This window comes from Choloepus didactylus, chromosome 20 (assembly GCF_015220235.1).
Source record: "Choloepus didactylus isolate mChoDid1 chromosome 20, mChoDid1.pri, whole genome shotgun sequence".
Classification (NCBI taxonomy): domain Eukaryota; kingdom Metazoa; phylum Chordata; class Mammalia; order Pilosa; family Megalonychidae; genus Choloepus; species Choloepus didactylus.
The window spans coordinates 4,853,946-4,870,644 of record NC_051326.1 but is presented as its reverse complement, the minus strand read 5'-3'; the positions used below and the strand labels follow the sequence as shown (position 1 = coordinate 4,870,644).

The following is a 16,699-nucleotide window of genomic DNA, read 5'->3' as shown; positions in this document are numbered from 1 at the left end:
TGGGGTCTGGGTCTTCGGGTCCATGTCTTCGGGGTCCGTGTCCGTGGGGTCCGTGTCTCTGGGGTCCATGTCTCCGGGTCCATGTCCGTGGGGTCTGTGTCTTCGGGTCCATGTCTTCGGGGTCCGTGTCCGTGGGGTCCATGTCTCTGGGGTCCGTGTCTCCGGGTCCATGTCCGTGGGGTCTGTGTCTTCGGGTCCATGTCCATGGGGTCCGTGTCTCCGGGGTCCGTGTCTCCGGGTCCGTGTCCGTGGGGTCTGTGTCTTCGGGTCCATGTCTTCGGGGTCCGTGTCCGTGGGGTCCGTGTCTCTGGGGTCCGTGTCTCCGGGTCCATGTCCGTGGGGTCTGTGTCTTCGGGTCCATGTCCGTGGGGTCCGTGTCTCCGGGGTCCGTGTCTCCGGGTCCATGTCCGTGGGGTCCGTGTCTCTGGGGTCCGTGTCTCCGGGTCCGTGTCCGTGGGGTCTGGGTCTTCGGGTCCATGTCTTCGGGGTCCGTGTCCGTGGGGTCCGTGTCTCCGGGGTCCGTGTCTCCGGGTCCGTGTCCGTGGGGTCTGTGTCTTCGGGTCCATGTCTTCGGGGTCCGTGTCCGTGGGGTCCGTGTCTCTGGGGTCCGTGTCTCCGGGTCCATGTCCGTGGGGTCTGTGTCTTCGGGTCCATGTCCGTGGGGTCCGTGTCTCCGGGGTCCGTGTCTTCGGGTCCATGTCCGTGGGGTCCGTGTCTCCGGGGTCCGTGTCTCCGGGTCCGTGTCCGTGGGGTCTGTGTCTTCGGGTCCATGTCTTCGGGGTCCGTGTCCGTGGGGTCCGTGTCTCTGGGGTCCGTGTCTCCGGGTCCATGTCCGTGGGGTCTGTGTCTTCGGGTCCATGTCTGTGGGGTCCGTGTCTCCGGGGTCCGTGTCTCCGGGTCCATGTCCGTGGGGTCCGTGTCTCTGGGGTCCGTGTCTCCGTGTCCATGTCCATGGGGTCCGTGTCTCCGGGTCCGTGTCCGTGGGGTCTGTGTCTTCAGGTCCATGTCTTCGGGGTCCATGTTTTTGGGGTCCGTGTCTCTGGGGTCTGTGTGTTCGGGGTCCATGTCTTTGGGGTCCGTGTCTGTGGGGTCCATGTTCTCAGGGTCTGTGTCTTCGGGCGTGGCGTGGGGCCCTGTGGAGGCAGCTCTGGCTGTCACCACTGCCTGCCCCTGCCCCTGCACATGGGTGGGTAGCATGAGGTTGTACTGTGTGTGGGGTGGGGGTTTCCGGTCTCTTCTGTGGCTTGACCCGTCTCCCTCGTGGGTGTTGGGCCCGAGGGTGACTGGTGCATAAACCGCCAGCCCTCGCTCAGAAAACCTTGGCCTCCTGTCAAAGGCGTGCCTGTGTTTTGTTGCTCTGGGTTTCTTTGGATGTGGAAATCATTTACAGAACCAGGGCAGATCCCTGGAGGCTAGGAGCTGTGGGGCCGGTGGAAACTCCTCCTTTTGGGGCTCGGGGCTTGTCTGTCATCGGGGCAGGGTGGGCACAGGCGGATGAGGGGTGACTGGATGCACCTCATCCAGATGCTCGTGTGGGGAGCAGAGCCCGACTGGCGACATCCGGCCCTCCCGGAAGCTTTGGAGCTGCCGAGGATTCCTGGCCCCTGCTCTGAGCGGGGCTCGTACTTTTTTTAGCCTCCCTAGATGCACAGCCAGTTTGGGGGACCCCTGGAGTGGGGGGCACAGGACCGTGCGGGCTGGCCTCCTCGGCTGCTCTGCCACCTCCCCCCGCCTGGTGGCCACCGGGGGCTGCACGGTGCCCTTTCGGTGGTCTGTCCGCAGGGTCACTCCCCTGGGCAGGTGGCTGCCGGCCTCTGTGATGTGCGCCTGGAGTGGGGGCTTTCGTAGCATCTATAAACCAAAATGGACAAAGTGGACAGGAAGATTCCGGAAGTACCCTGGAGTCATGGCCTGGAGGAGACGCCGTGATCTGCCGGATTGACTCTGTTTTATGCTAGAAGGGAGGAAGTTTTTTTTTTTTTTTTTAATTCATTTATTTTTAAATTATACTGTGGTAAAATGTATATATACATAACATAAAATTTGCCATTTTAGCATTTTTAAATGTACAATTGAGTGGCCTTAATGACAGCCACATGTTGTGCAACCATCACTGGCATCCATGACCAAAACCTTCTCATCACACCCAGCAGAGACTCCTCCCCATTGAGCAGTAGCTGCTCCCTGCCGCGGCACCCCGGGAGCCTCCAGGCCACTTTCAGGCTCTGTGAATTTGCCTGTTCTAGGTATTTCCTGTAAGTGGAATCTTACAGCATTTGTTTGACTGTCCATTTTAATGGCTGTCAGTGCCCCATCTAATTGTGCGGTGCTTTGACTTGAACGTCAGGTGAGGGGGTCTGGAGTGGAGTGACCGGCCCCCCCAAGACGGAATCCCTCCTCTGAGGGGCGTCCACAGCGGGGGGCTCGGGGCCCAGTCCTGTGAGCCCAGCCCCACTCACGCACACTGGAAAGTGTGTGACGGTTGTGAGAGCATTTGTGGAGAGTAAAGCAGTGGGGATGGGCTGCGTCCCCTGGACCCTGATCCCTTCATCGGCTTCTGTCTCATTTCCAGATCTGCTTGGGACGCACGGCCTCCAGCCCCAGCTAAGAGGTGAGAGGACTGGTCCTTCTCCGGAGCGTCACTGCCACGTCGTCTGAGCCCGAGTGCACCTGCGGCGGCCCCAGGCCAGCTCCAGGTGGGCAGTGGGGTCTGCGGCCCAGCTCTGAGTCTGGGGGAACCAGCCCTCTGTCCCCCATTACCATCAGGGCCCAGTTTCCCAAAATGCCGTCGGGCCAGAAAGCACTTTCTCATCAGGCCCGCACTTCTCGTAGTTGCTGTGTTTTCTCTATCGTCTCCTTCCCACCCACCCCCTCACTTCCTGTTTTCTCTTCCCCTTTCCCCACCCCCACCTCACTGCTGGGCTCTGTCCCTTGTTGTCTGAGAACAGGAACACAGCGCGTAGCGTTGAGCACCATGGTTTCCTGACAGGCCCTCTCGGGGGTCGGGGCTGGGGTGTGGGGGCTCGGGCCGGAGCCCAGCAGGAAGCCGCAGCCCTAGAACCCCCCTGTCCGAGACAGAACCGAGCGAGAGTGGTTCTTCACATCCCTGCAGCAGCTCGCAGTCTCCAGAGAACCTTCCGTGCACACGAGCCGGCTCGCTGGGACCACAAGCCGCTCCCACTGGTGTTTGGGCCTGGTCGCCCGGGTCCAGTTTGATGGGGAAAGAAACAGAGTTAGGACTGGACAGGCCTGTGTCCCTCCCTGGTCTGCTCTGAATTCCCTTCCCCGCCTTCAGCTCACTCGTGCTGTCAACCACTTGGTTTCCTAACTCCTTGGGAAATGGGGTTCGTGACAGCTCACGGGGAGTTTTTGAGGACAGCCTGGGAAAATGTATCGATCATGTATCCGTGGTGTGCCTGGAGGGTGTTACCCACTTCCTAAGGCGAGTGCCCGTCTCCGTGTCTCTGATTTGGTTCTCTGCACGGGGGAGTGACCGTTCAAATGCACGGTAGCCAGGAAAATCACCCAACAGGTGACACCCGGGCCGGGCCCTCCATGTCCATTATCAGTGTGCTTCTCTGAGACATGAAGAGAGAGACAGACAGGGAGAGACAGAGAGACAGAGACACGAAGAGACGGAGAGACACAGAGACAGACGTGGAGAGACAGAGACAGAGAAACTCTCCGACATGGAGATGGAGAGACATAGGGAGATGGAGACAGAGAGACAGGGAGAGACACAGAGATGGAGAGACAGGGAGAGACGGAGACAGAGAGAGATGGAGACAGAGAGACATGGAGAGAGAGAGACAGAGAGAGGGAGAGACACAGAGATGGAGAGATAGAGAGACGGAGACAGAGACGTGGACAGAGACAGAGACTCTCGGACAGGGAGAGACATGGAGATTGAGAGACATGGGGAGACGGAGACAGAGAGACAGAGACATGGAGAGACAGGGAGAGACACAGAGACAGAGAGACATGGAAAGACAGAGACTCTCGGACATGGAGATGGAGAGACATGGGGAGACGGAGACAGAGAGACATGGAGAGACACAGAGATGGAGAGACAGGGAGAGACGGAGACAGACATGCAGAGACAGAGACAGGGAAAGACACAGAGACAGAGAGAAATGGAGAGATAGAGACAGAGGGAGAGACACAGATGGAGAGATATGGAGAGACAGAGACAGACATGGAGAGATAGAGACAGAGAGAGGGAGAGACACAGAGATGGAGAGATATGGAGAGACGGAGACAGAGATGTGGAGAGACAGAGACAGACCCTGACTGGGTGCATGTGCCTGTCACTAAAACAGAGCCCTCCACTGTTCTCAGGGGACATGGTGTTCCAGAACACTGTTTTTCTAATGGGAAACGGGGAGAACCCTCCCGACCACGTGGCTGAGGTGCCTGTTTTACTACTTTCGTTCCCAGGGGCAGAACTGCGAAAACAGAGTGCCCCTCCCTTTTAAAAAAAATCTGGTTAAAAAATACTTCCCGTTCAGGGTCAGTGACCACTTGCTTGAGAGTCAGCCTGGCTGTGGGGCTGCTTTTCAAGACATCCCCGAGGACAGGGCGGCAGATCCGTGATCTGTTCGGGATTCTAGCCCCACGTGGCAAGTCCTTGAACGAGACCTATCCTCTCTGAGCCTCAGTTTCCCCAACTACAAAATGAAAGAATTGGACAGGGTTATCTCACAGATTTCTTCCAGCGCTGGTAACCTGTGATTCTGTGACTCTTTTTACCCTTCTTAAAAATGTATATTGTTGCTGGAAGAGAACAGGAAATTGCTCTTAGAGTGATATGACTTGCATTCCCTTTTACCAGATTATCAGCGATTAAAGGCCAGAGAAGCTGCAGGACTCCCGGGGGCCACGGTCCTGACGTGGGCACAGGCTTGCCTCAGCCAGACAGCGGCTCGGCCGGTCCATCCTGGATTGTTGAGCCGGAACCGCAGGAGAGATCTCCAGGTGAGGAACGACTGGCTGTGGCTAGAGCAGACAGCACAGGGTAGCCAATACTTGGGTGTGTAACACGCACGCTCATAGGGTACCTGAAAGTATTAGGGATGTTCGTTTCACCTTGCCAGTCACTTTGATTGATGCTATTCCCCCTAACCCCACATATGTGAAAAGAATAAGAAAGGGCATAATTGATAATTGGCACGCATTTTAACCTGGCTGGAATTTTGAAGTGGTTGAAGGCCCCTGGGTCCTATAGCTGCGTTCTGAGTGGGGTCTGTTGCTATCTTAAATCTTTTGGATGTTCAGGCATGAAATAGAGTGAGTAGCTTAGAACTACGTGCAGGGGGAGAGATTAGAGATGCCATTTCCTTGTTGCTTTATTTTGTCTTTAGAGCTATCGTTTTCAGCTGCTTTTCCTCGCAGGATCCATTTGAGATTAAGTACACTCGACTTTCTTTCTGGGCATCCCCAGCCCAGCCTTAGGGGAGCACGGGGAGAATCCACACAGGGGAGAACTGAAGTCTCATGTCAGGATGCCTGGCTGTCATCCCACCTGCTAAAGCATTTTAGTGATAAACTCAGCTCATCACATTGTCATCCAAGAGCTCTTCTGGTGCCCGAGCGGCAGCTGCGTTCCCCTGCCCTCCCCCTCACCGCCGGCACTCTGTTCTCTCTCGTTACCTTTCTCACCTGCTCCTGACCCAGTCCCTCCACTCCGTTCTTCATCACTTGCCCAACCCATGACTCTTAGTGAAAACAAACTCCCTCCCAGTGGCTTGTCACTCAGACCAGGAGAGCAGAATATCCCGGCAACTGGGCCAGCTGGTTTGGGGGCAGCGCTCCTGGTCTTGCCCTCTGCAGAGCACTTGGGCGTGTTTCTTCCTGACCCGTTGGCTCGCTGGGTGGTCAGTCATCTGCGTCCATCCGGCCCACGAGTACTCACTGAGCACACACATGTGGCAGGTGCCGTTCTCACTGCTGGGGATACAGCACCCAACAAAACCAAGTCCCCACTCTCATGGCATGTGCATTCTAGTGGAATAGGGCGATCGTCAACAGGTAAACATACGTGTATCATGCCAGGCAGCTTTGAGTGCTGTGGGGAAAAATAAAGCAAGTAAGTAACGAAATAAAGCAAGAAAGCAGGTGAGGAAGCAGAGCCAGGGAGAAGCGGCGCTGGGGGAAATGGACGTTGCTCTTCCATATACTGGAGAGGGAAGGTCTCTCTGATGAAGCAGCGTTGGGGCGGGACTTGAAGGCGGTGAGGAAGCGTGGCAAGAGGGACTAGCCAGAGATGGAAATGGGCTAGGGTTTTAAGGAAATGCAAGTGCCGGGAGGATTGAAGCGGAAGGACGGAGGGGACACGTGGAAGGAGGCAGATCACAGCGGGGTAGGGCAGACCGGGGCTTGTCCTGAGACCTTCCACCTGCCTTTCTTGGACTGTCTCTGTCTCCCCCCAGAGCATCTCAAAGACCCATCGCGGCTGCAGGCCTGCATGGAGGAATGGATGCTCTCGCCCAGTAGATTTTAGTTCTCCGGATCTGGAGATAAAGGCAGCTCCGCCCGTCCTTTGGGAGCCCGGAGATCAGGGCCAGCTCAGGCCGCTCGGGGGAGTTTCAGTGGAACGTCAGATGGAAGTAAACAGCTGTTCTAATTTAGTCATTGCGGAAACAGTTTTCCAGAGTGGAGATTTGCCACAGAAGGCCTCCCCTAGGTCCCTTCCACCAAGTCTCCTGGAATTCGTCTGTACGCAGACTGCTACCGAGCTGGCTCTTCAGGGTGGAGAGGGCAGAATCGAGCCACCCAGCGAACGTTCGAGGGGCTGTTGCATGTCAGGGCGGCTGTAGGGCCCTGGAGACGGGCGATGGCTCAGATGCAGCCCCCAGCCCCGCGGTGTGTATGGTTTTACTGGGAAGACATCCCAGTGACCTGACAACACGTACTCATCAGTGTCGTGGTAAGGATGGGGCGTTCGGGGAGTCAGACGGGGCCCTTCCCCAGACTGAGGGACAGAACCGGGCAACTCCCTGGGGAGATGCCCCCACTCAGTGCCAGAGACGCAGTTAGGCAGGTGAGAAGGGGGAGGGGGAAACACCAGGGAGGAGTGGGGGACCACCCAGTGAGAGGGGCTCGGGGAGTGGAGCCGTGGCCTCGGAGGAGCCGTGGGTACGTCGTCGACAGCAGCCGGGGCGCGGAGAGTGAGGGGACGTGTGCCTGGAGGCTGAGGCAGGGCGGCTGACGGTCTTCTTGGGGGCAGCAGACGCCGGGCCCAGGAATTGGAGACTGTCCGAGGACCACTCGGCATGTTAACAGCTTTCAAGCAGAGACTGGTAACCTGGCAAGATCTGAGTTTTATAAAGCGAAGGGCCTCGTTTCATTTGACCCCTGGTCCCTATTTCACACCCTCTCCTTTTCCTACTATAAGATCATGGCTTTCTCAGCTGTCCAGTAGGTTAACACAGCTCAGCTGAACAAGAGGGCTCTTGGTGGGTGAATTTCCACCTCCACGTGCCTTTGCTGAATGCTCGCACTGACAGTTTCTTATGCGTGTTGGTACACGCAGGGAGACTGCTGGGAAATGGTGGGACACATGCTGGGTTCCTGCAAGGACCGAGGACCCGGCAGCAGCCCCTGGTGGAAGGGATAGAATTGAGGCCTTGCTGCATTTTTTTCTAGTCAGGAATGACTGGCTGCTAGCCGTCTCCTAGCGGGTCTCATTCGATATAAAATCAGGGTGTTCTGTTCAGAAATGTGCGCATTCATTCCACCGCTAATACCTGGGTACTTGCCATGTGCCAGACTCTGCGCCAAGCCTGGGAACCTTGAAAAAATCAGTCCCAGGAGCCCCTCAAGGGGTCGTGACATGTGACAGAGGCAGCGGGTCCGGTCCTGGGAGGAGCCTGGCACAAGCAGAGTGGAGTGGGCTCAGAAGAGAGCGTATCCCCTCTGCTCAGAGAAGTCAGGGAAGGCTTCAAGAGGGGCCTGATGGGCTGGGCATTGGAGGATGAGTAGGAGTTGGGAGCTGGGAGAAAGATGTCCCTGACACAGAGCAGCCCTCCATAAAATAGAGACCAACACTGGACTTTGTGATGTGGTGGGGAGGAAATAGCCAGCGTCATTGTCACGCACAGATAATGCCTCTGCTCTCTCTTTAAAAAGCCATTAGTCGCCACCTCCTCATCCTCCTACCTTGTTCCCAAAAGTGACTATAAAGCAGAAAATTGACTAATTTGATTTGTTCTCTTCTGACCTCGAGGAGGTGTTAGTGAACAGAAAAGGGGGACCAAGAAAAGAAATAGAACGAGGAGGAGGAAGAACATTCAGCATGTCCATCACCCAGAAACTGATACAACAACACAGGGTGCACCGTAGCTCTCGGGGGTGATGTTCAGCTTCACAGAGAACTGGTGCTGCTCCTTAGTAGGGAAAGCTAGAACGGATTTTTTAAACTGCATCTGTCCTGCCTTCCTCTTGGAAAAAGATGCCTGAGTGTGTGTGTGTTGTGCATATGCATTCATGGATGGATTGTGGAGAGTTTATTCTAGAACCTGGCACAGAGCCTCGTCCAGACAGTCTTTAGTCTCCCTTCTCGGGTTAGAGCAGACCTGAGACTTGTGCTTCCCGCAAGCTGCGGGGTCTGTGCACGCCCTGGGATTCCATGTTTGAAGATACCAGCGGGGAGCAGCGGTGCCGTTTCACACGGAGGAAACTGAAGCTAAGGGACAAGCGGCTTCTCCAAAGTCCACAGCTGTTAGGTGGTAGGGATTCCAGCTCTTTCCTAATTGTCCCCCTTCCACTGCACGTGCTGTGGTCACCCCCTCTGTAATAGGTGGAGCTTCTGGCAGACCAAGGAGGAGATTCAGCAACCAAGAGCCATCTTCAGCCATCGCCTCCCCTAGCGCTCCAAAATGCAGAGCTGGGCAGAGCAGTGGGTGACATTCGCTCTGAGGAACCAGGAACCAGGGGTGCCTGTGCCTGGAAGTCCTCTAAGGGCCTGCCCAGTTCCAGCACCTTGTGCGTCTTGCCCTGAAAGTTTCTGCTTGCACACTTTTGTGGATGGGGATCTCACTACCTTAAAAGGCAGCCTGTTCTAGCTCCAGTCATTGAGCCCCCTTTTCTCCTGTCAGAGCCATCAAGGAGCTGAACCATGTCTCGTTTCTCATTGGCATGAACATCCCATGAAGGATGGATGCTGTGCCCTGACCGGATCCTCTGGAGACGCAGGCAGCCCCATGACTTGCTGCCTCTCCATTTCTTTTGGGGAGCCAGTTGCCAGGGCTTTCTTGTGTCTCACTCTTGGGGAACCCATTTGTTCTTCTTGATGGGGTGGGCAGGGGAAAGGCCTATTCCCTGGGTTTCGTCTTTCCCCCTCTAGGGAAAACCTCGACAGAGACCTTGCCTGACCCTCTTCTCACAAAATCCCTGGCTCTACTCAGGGAGAGTGAGTGTTTCCTTCCAGGGCCATTAACAGATACAAGGTGATGTTCAGGAAGATTCTAGGAAGAGGAAGCAGTTGAGAGTAAGGGGCAAAACTCCCTTTTGGAGTAGCATGCCATTTGTGAAACAGCTCTCTTTAGGGGTGGCCTGGGATTTGCCCCCCACCCCCCATGCCCTCCTGCCCCCGTCTTCTGGCTGTGCCTCCAGGTAAAATGCCCACTCGTCCTGAACCGACCGGCTGTCATCCGATAGCTTTTCAATTCCACCTCCCCGAGGAAGCCTCCTCGACAGTCCAGCTGGGAAGCCCTTCCCTCCCCAAACTCCGCTGCGCTGCCCCTCGGGGGCACTTTTCTGTGTAGCAGTGGGAGGAATAAGAAAGAAAGAAAAAAAGACAGTGGCATCTGGAGTAAACTTGAGTCCTAGCACCACCGCAGGCACTGAGTCCTGTTTGACCTCAGTCAACTCCTGTCCCCGTCCCCTCCCACTGTTCCTTCCCTGTGGTCAGATGAGGCCCCCGGGCCTACCGTCCAGGGCCTCCCATCTCTGGCCTGTGCCCCGATGCCCCGATGCCCAGCCCCAGGGAGAGCTCTGGAGCCCTTCTGCATTCCCGCGTGGCCCGGCAGGCGCCAGGCCGCCCCAGCGTGGGTCTGCAGCGGGTACCTGCCAGACGGCGAGAGAGCACAGCGGGTACCTGCCAGACGGCGAGAGAGCAGACCCCACCTTGTCCTGGCACCCCTCCCCACCCCGAGCCCCCAGCCGCTGGCCCGGTCTGAAGGGTGAGGAGCCTCTGCCTGCATCTCCCCGCCCGGCCGTGCGCTCGGGGCCCGTGTGTGGCACCCACCTTTGTGCGCCTCCGACTTTGTTGCTTCTCGGGGTTGGAGAACAGGAGCGTCAGCGTGTGGGGGTTTGCCTGAGCCCTGACGGGGAGCGTGCCTTTCTCTGTGTGGGACTCGTAAGCCCCCAGCCCGGGCCTCTTTGCCCTTCTGTGGCGTGTGGAGACGTCATCTGAGCTGGGGAGCAGGGGGATGTGGAGGCCTGGGGTGCAGCTGCACGGGCACATGAAGTGTGAGGAACTGTTGGCGGGAAGGTTCAGAAGAAGTCCTGGGAATGCTTCCTCCAAAGATCCCAGCGTGGCCAATGGTGACCCTCACGGGGCCCCCTTCCCAGCAGGTCAGCCTCTCTCCTCGGCCGGCCTGGGGCCTGGAAGCCGAAAGGATAGTCGTCTGTCAATTCTCTTCAGTTGCCACAGGGTGGGTATGAGGAGCTGGCAGTTTGATGTTTGCAGAGGCACGTGAAGCTGGTTTTAAGGAATCCCGCACAACAATATTGTGCATAACAGGGGACTTGAGGGGAGACTGGCTCTCGTGCACTGTCATCGTCGGGTAATTCCGTGTAGGGCTGTGGTTTAGGGTGGTGGACTCTGAGCCACCTGCCTGGGTTTGAACCCTCCTCTGCCCTTCCTAGCTGGGTGACCTGTGGCAAGTCATCCCACATTTCTGTCCAGCAGTGTCCTCACCTGTGAAATGAGGAGGTTGAGAGCACCTGCCTCGTCGGGTTTGCGTGGTGTTGAAGTGAGTTAACGCAGGTGAGCCCGGAGAGGGCTGCCTTCCAGCCACGGCTCTAGGTGCTCATGCAGGTGAATGTTCCCTAAGAGGCAGGGATGCTGTGGGTTCGGTCATTCAGTGGCCACTTACTGGGCACCTCCTGTGTGCCAGGAAGAGTCCCCGACACTGGAGGGACAAGGCTGGACACGGGAGCCCATGGAAGAAGTGAGCTCACAGTCAGAGCTCGTAACTACGGAGATCATCTGTGCCATCAGAGCAAGCAGAGTATTTCAGGAGGCTGGGGCAGGAGCACTCCCTGAACAAGGAGGCTGCTCAGGAGGTGGTGGGGTCCAGAGAGGGAGGGGGGCAATGGGTGCATCTTAGTGTCCCAGGGTCACACGGTCACCAAGGTCACCAGGGTCACAAGGACCTCACGGTGAGTGGCTTAAGCAGCCGGAAATGATTGGCTCATGGTTTTGAGGCTAGAGTCCAAAATCGAAAGCAAGGTGATGGTTTCTCCCCCAAGATGGTGGATTTCTGGGTGCTTGGCTTGTCCGTCACAGGGCGCTGGACGAGGTGACGTCCGCGCCTTACTCTTCAGGTTCTGTGGATTTCTGGCTTCTGCTCGTCCCCATGGCTTTCCCCTCCTAAAGCCTCCAGTGGGGTGGTGCAGACCCGACCTCCTTCAGTTGGGCCACGCCAAAAATAGGCAGAAGTAACCCACGATGAAATCACATCTTCAGCAGGCCCCATCACAGTGGGTTCACACCCAGGGATGGAGTAAGACAGGCACCCGTGTTTTCTGGGCTGCAAGACTCCACCTGCCGCAGAGTGGTGGAAGCGGGGGCCTCTGGTGGGGACGGTGGGCTGAGAGAAGACAGCGGAGCTGACAAAGGAAACGGAGAGAGGAAATGGTTTGAGATTTCCTTTCTTGGGGTGGGTGTGGGTGACATGTTCCGTGGAAGCTTTCTCCAGCTGGAGGGGCCTCAGTCCCCAGGCCGAGGCCATGGTGTGGTGGGGAGAGGACGTGGGGCCGGCGAGTGGAAGGGCCCGTCAGGGGGACGGAGCTGGCCGGTCCTCTCCGGGCGAGCAGCGTGGGCCTTCCCGGGCGTGGGCCTGAGCGCCCGGCCGGGGCCTTGTCTCCCCAGGGCCCGACAAAGCCGCCCTGTTCTCCCTGCCGGCCCTCCGCGCCCTCGGGATTTCTGTGTCCTCCTGGGGCGAGATCTGACACGGTGACGGCAGAGAGAGAGGGAGGAGAGGCGCCATGGGAAGGTGCGCTCAGGCGTCACTATGCCGGCCCTCTCCACGCGCAGGGCCGGGAGGTGGGAGGTGGCCGTGCGCTCACTCCCTCCCGGGACGTCCCGTCCAGCGTCCAGCGTGGCTGAGCCCTGGGAGCCGCCCGACCCCCGAGAAACCTTAGGGGGCCGGAGTAATTAATTGCTGCAAACAATAGATGCGTTGTTTTCTTTCCTTTTTTTAATTAAACAAATAAGTATTGCATTCAACTCACCTGGGTTTTCTGTTTTAGGAAATATTTATAGTTTTTTCTTGAAAACTTCGTGGAGGCTTTCAGTGGCAGCATCTGGGAGACCGCCTGGTCTAGCTGGCTCCTGCCTGACGCCGTTGCCAGGTGAGGGCAGCGAGGCCGGGTGGGTGGGAGGCTGCTGGTAACACAGAGGGGACCCCTGTAGCCGTGCAGGTGCACCGAGGGATTGCGATCGTGTGTGCAAAGCGCTGAGCACACGGCCAGGCAGGCCTTCAGTGCTGGCTCAGTGAGTGGTATTTTTTGTTGTTTGTGCCTTGTGGGATCAGTAAATAAATAGCATCTTATAAAGACAAAAATCTCCAAATAGTGTAGTATGGGAAGAACTTCTAATTTAGCTGCCAGTCCTAAAACTACCGTTTACTTGTGAGATTCGGGATACAGAGGGGATTTGACCCTGGCACTTCGGATCCTTAGTCTAGTGCAGTGGTTTGCAAACTTGAATCCCCCGGGAGTGTCGTTAAAGTGAGGGGCCTGGGAACTCTGCATTCCAGCAGGCTCCCAGGGGTGTGCTGCTGCGGCAGGGAACACACTTTGAGGAGCAAGATTGTAGAAAACCAAAAAAACAAACCAAAGAAACAAAAAACCCCACAACTTTATATCACGATTGGAAAATAAATAAATTCTGGAGTGTGCCTTGCCAGGACACCTTCGTGAGCCACACAGCAGGGTCGTCTTGACGAAGCTCTGCTGTGCGATGTAACTCAGTTTGCTTATCTGAAAATTTAGGATTAGTCACAAGCACTCTGTAGAGTGATTTTGGGGATTAGAAAGAGCCTAGCCAGGAGCCTGGCACCAAGTGGGCCCTCCAGAAAGGGAAGCTGCGGAGCCACAAGGCTCAGGTGGAAGTCAGGCCACTCGACACCTGTCCTCACTGCTTCCCAGACGCCGCAGGGCACCCAGTGGCCTTAGGTGATTTTGTGGCGAGCTGGGTCCTCAGAGGGCAGGATCTGAGGGGACGCTCCAGACATAGCGTCTGAATAACAGCTTGCTATCTTTCAGTGGAATTTAAAAATAGCCGGCACATTACTCGATCTGTCCGTAGGGGCTGCACGCTCTGCTTTAGCAGCAGAGCTTTCCAAACTCAGCCTGTTTGTGTCCGGGACACCGGCCGAGGACGCGGCTGCAGGGTGGAGGCAGGACAGCGGGCATTTGAGACATCGCAGGGCAGGGCTGGGCGAGCCATGAGCTTCCAGATACACTGTGTGCGTTTGTTTGTTTGGTCTAATTGTGGTCTTGGTTTATCAAACTAAACAGAAGCTCCACGGTGACTTCCCTGCCTTCTTCTGTATACTTGGCAGTTTCCTGCTGGGCATCCTCTGTGAACGCACTGCCTGCTGTCTGCAAAAGCGACGTCTGCAGGAAAGATCACTCCTTGAGGCTGTCCAGCTCCTTCACCTTGCATGTCCAAAGTATTTTCCAGTTATCTGAACCAGAGTCAAGTAAAATTCTCAATGGGAGTTTCACCCAAGTGAGATACAGAAACTCCTTTTGATAAGCTTGTGATAGAATTTCAGCCTTTTTATTTGTTTATCTTTTATTTTTATTTTTACCCTCTATAGCATGTGACTTCAGTCAAGTTGATTCATCCACAGGCAGATGTTTCCCTTCGTGGAAAACATGATTTAAGAAATTAGCGGAAGGGGCAGGGAGGCTGATTACTAAGCCAAATGGCTGTGTCTGTTAATTTTTCTTTCCCAAATGTCATGGCTCCATTTCTGGCAAACTAGCCAAGACTCATGTTTTTGAAATGACCTTGAAGCAGGGATTAAGTGAATTACTACACTGAGGGAGCTTTGTCGCCACAGCTGGGAGCATGACTCTTTGCGGCTGGTGGGGAAGGAAGCTGAGAACATACGCAGGCCGTGGACTCGAGTCCGTGTCCTTCACACAAAGGTATATACCTCGCTCCAAGAACCCAGCCTGCGGGGCCTGGTGTTAAAGTGTGGGGTGACAGTGCCCCTTAGTGGATTAAGCCCTCAGCTGCAAGCTCTGACACCTGCCACGAGAGAAGCTCTCTGCTTTAGTATAAATACACAATTTTAAATTGTACAGGGTTTCTATGTGAGATGATGGAAATTTTGGGTAGTAGATGGTGATGATAGCACAACATTATAAATGTAATTAACAGCACTGAATTATATATTTGAATGTGGTTAAAGGGAAATTTTAAGTTGTATATATGTTATGTCATTGGAATAAAAATTTTAAAAAATCAACATAGGACTGTACACCATAAACAGGGAATGCCAATACAAACTGTGGACTTAGTCAATTATGCAGTTATAATAATATTCTTTCATGAATTGTAACTAACATGCCACACTAATACAAGGTGTTAATAATAGAGGGAGAATATGGGAACTCTGTGTTTTCTGCATGGTTTTTCTGTAAACCTATGAACTCTCTAATTCAAAAAAAAAAAACAAAAAAACCTATGCTTTGTATTTTGCTGCTGGCCGATTTTAAAAGATGTCTTTAGAACTCCCCGTTGCGTCTGCTGGCTGGGCAGCCGCTGCCTTCCCTGTCCGTCACATCACTCAGTGGTCCCCTCAGGAGAACTTCAGGGGCATTTCCCTTGGGAAATGCACTCTAGACTGGTTTTTAAAGTGCTTGGAAAGTACAGACCCACTGAACCAGAGTCAAAGCTCAGGCTTCGTCTCTTACTCAGCCAGGGGAGGCCGAGCTGGGGGTTCCTGAAGGAGCAGGGTTGGACGGGTATCAGGCAGTTGTGAGGGACACGAGAGAGGTCATCTGAGACGGGGACAGGGTGCTTTTCAGTCCTGCGCCTTTGGTGCAGGACCCAGAGGAGGGCTGGTGCCTGGGGGGACGTGCGAGCAGAGCCGACCCCGGAGGCACAGCCCCCGGGAACCACATGGGGTCTCCGGGGGGGAATCCAGCACATCAGTGAACACACAGAGCTGCTCCCAACAGAGGTGGGACCAAAGAGAGAAAACGCTTCTAGTTCACACTGCCCCACCTCTTAAAAAAAATCCTCTCCGCCCTCTTATCAGAAAACAGCATTGGTTGGATTTGGATTTAAAGATACAGTCGAATTGGGTTTAATCAGTTTGACATTTTCCAAATTCAATATAATTTAACTTTTCAAATGCTTTTAACTTTTTAAATGCTGCATTTCATTTTAAAGTTGGAAGGTATAAGTTTAAACTAGTTTACAAAGAAAGACCCTTATAAAAATGTTAGTGTTTTGGTCTTGGCAAGAGATAAAGATACAGATTTTACAATAGATATAACTAGAGGAACCCTTGCATTCAGATTATACAAGATTTAGCCAGCATGTCTAATTGAAGTCTGTTATCTTTTCTAAAACTACTGCTGGGAGAAGTGTTTAAAATTATGTTTTTGATGCAATTAGTAAAAAAAGAGAACAAAAATTTGAAAAAGTAGCAAAACAGTATTGTAAGACTATAGTTTATAAAAGGATGTGATTCCTTCCATGGAGAATTGGCTAAGTACTACTGGCATTGTTATGCTGTGGAATACTATGCAGCCATTAAAAAGAATGAAGATATTCTTCTTGTGCTGTGACAGTATAATCTTCAAAACTATTTGTTACAGGTAAAATGTAATGCTCGGGATATTAAATAGAATATGGCCTTATTGGATTTCAAAAAGAATACATGCACATACATATAGAGGTGAGTTTGATTTTATATGCGAAAATATTTCTGGAATTATACACAAGAAAATCCTAAGCATGGAATTGGATGGCGGGGGGAGGGACGTGGGAAAGAGACTTTTCACTGTGAACCCTCTTGTATCTTTTGAGCTTGTAGTATGTTAATATAGTACCAATTAAAAAACAGTGTAAAATTTAAATTAAACACATCCTAGTACATAATGGTGAAAATAAAATCTTCAAATTAGTACAGGAAGTAGCTCTCCTGGCATGACCATTTCTGAAACAATTGTTTTATTTTTTGATTCAAGGGAAGAAGAAACTGGCTTTGACCACGTTTCAGTGAAAGACAAATATCCAGGAACAAAGCTTAATTTAAGGATTAAGGGAAATGTTTCTCATTTTGTAATTTGCATTAGACATTAATTTGTGTAATTAAGAGAAATTTCTGAAGTGCTCATTCCTGAGGACTGAGCTCACGAGTAAGACAGGAGCTTATACGTGTGATAATACGGTAGGGAGAATATGGGCTTTGCTGCTGGTTTGAATTTGGGTGAATCATTTAAT

At 53.9% G+C, this 16,699-nt stretch overlaps 1 protein-coding gene across 6 annotated transcripts in view; it reads left to right on the top strand.

Moving 5' to 3' along the window:
- Positions 1-16,699, top strand: part of CYRIA (CYFIP related Rac1 interactor A) — a 108,430-nt gene that overhangs the window by 36,197 nt on the left and 55,534 nt on the right. For 4 of the 6 annotated variants that reach the window (XM_037813232.1, XM_037813235.1, XM_037813231.1 and 1 more), the window contains exons 3-4: positions 2,573-2,696; positions 4,832-4,974. The gene's annotated coding sequence lies outside the window, so the exon portion shown is untranslated. Of the gene's footprint in view, positions 1-2,572; positions 2,697-4,327; positions 4,721-4,831; positions 4,975-12,477; positions 12,580-16,699 lie in introns of those variants that run through there. The other 2 variants (XM_037813234.1, XM_037813236.1) reach the window with 2 other exon arrangements.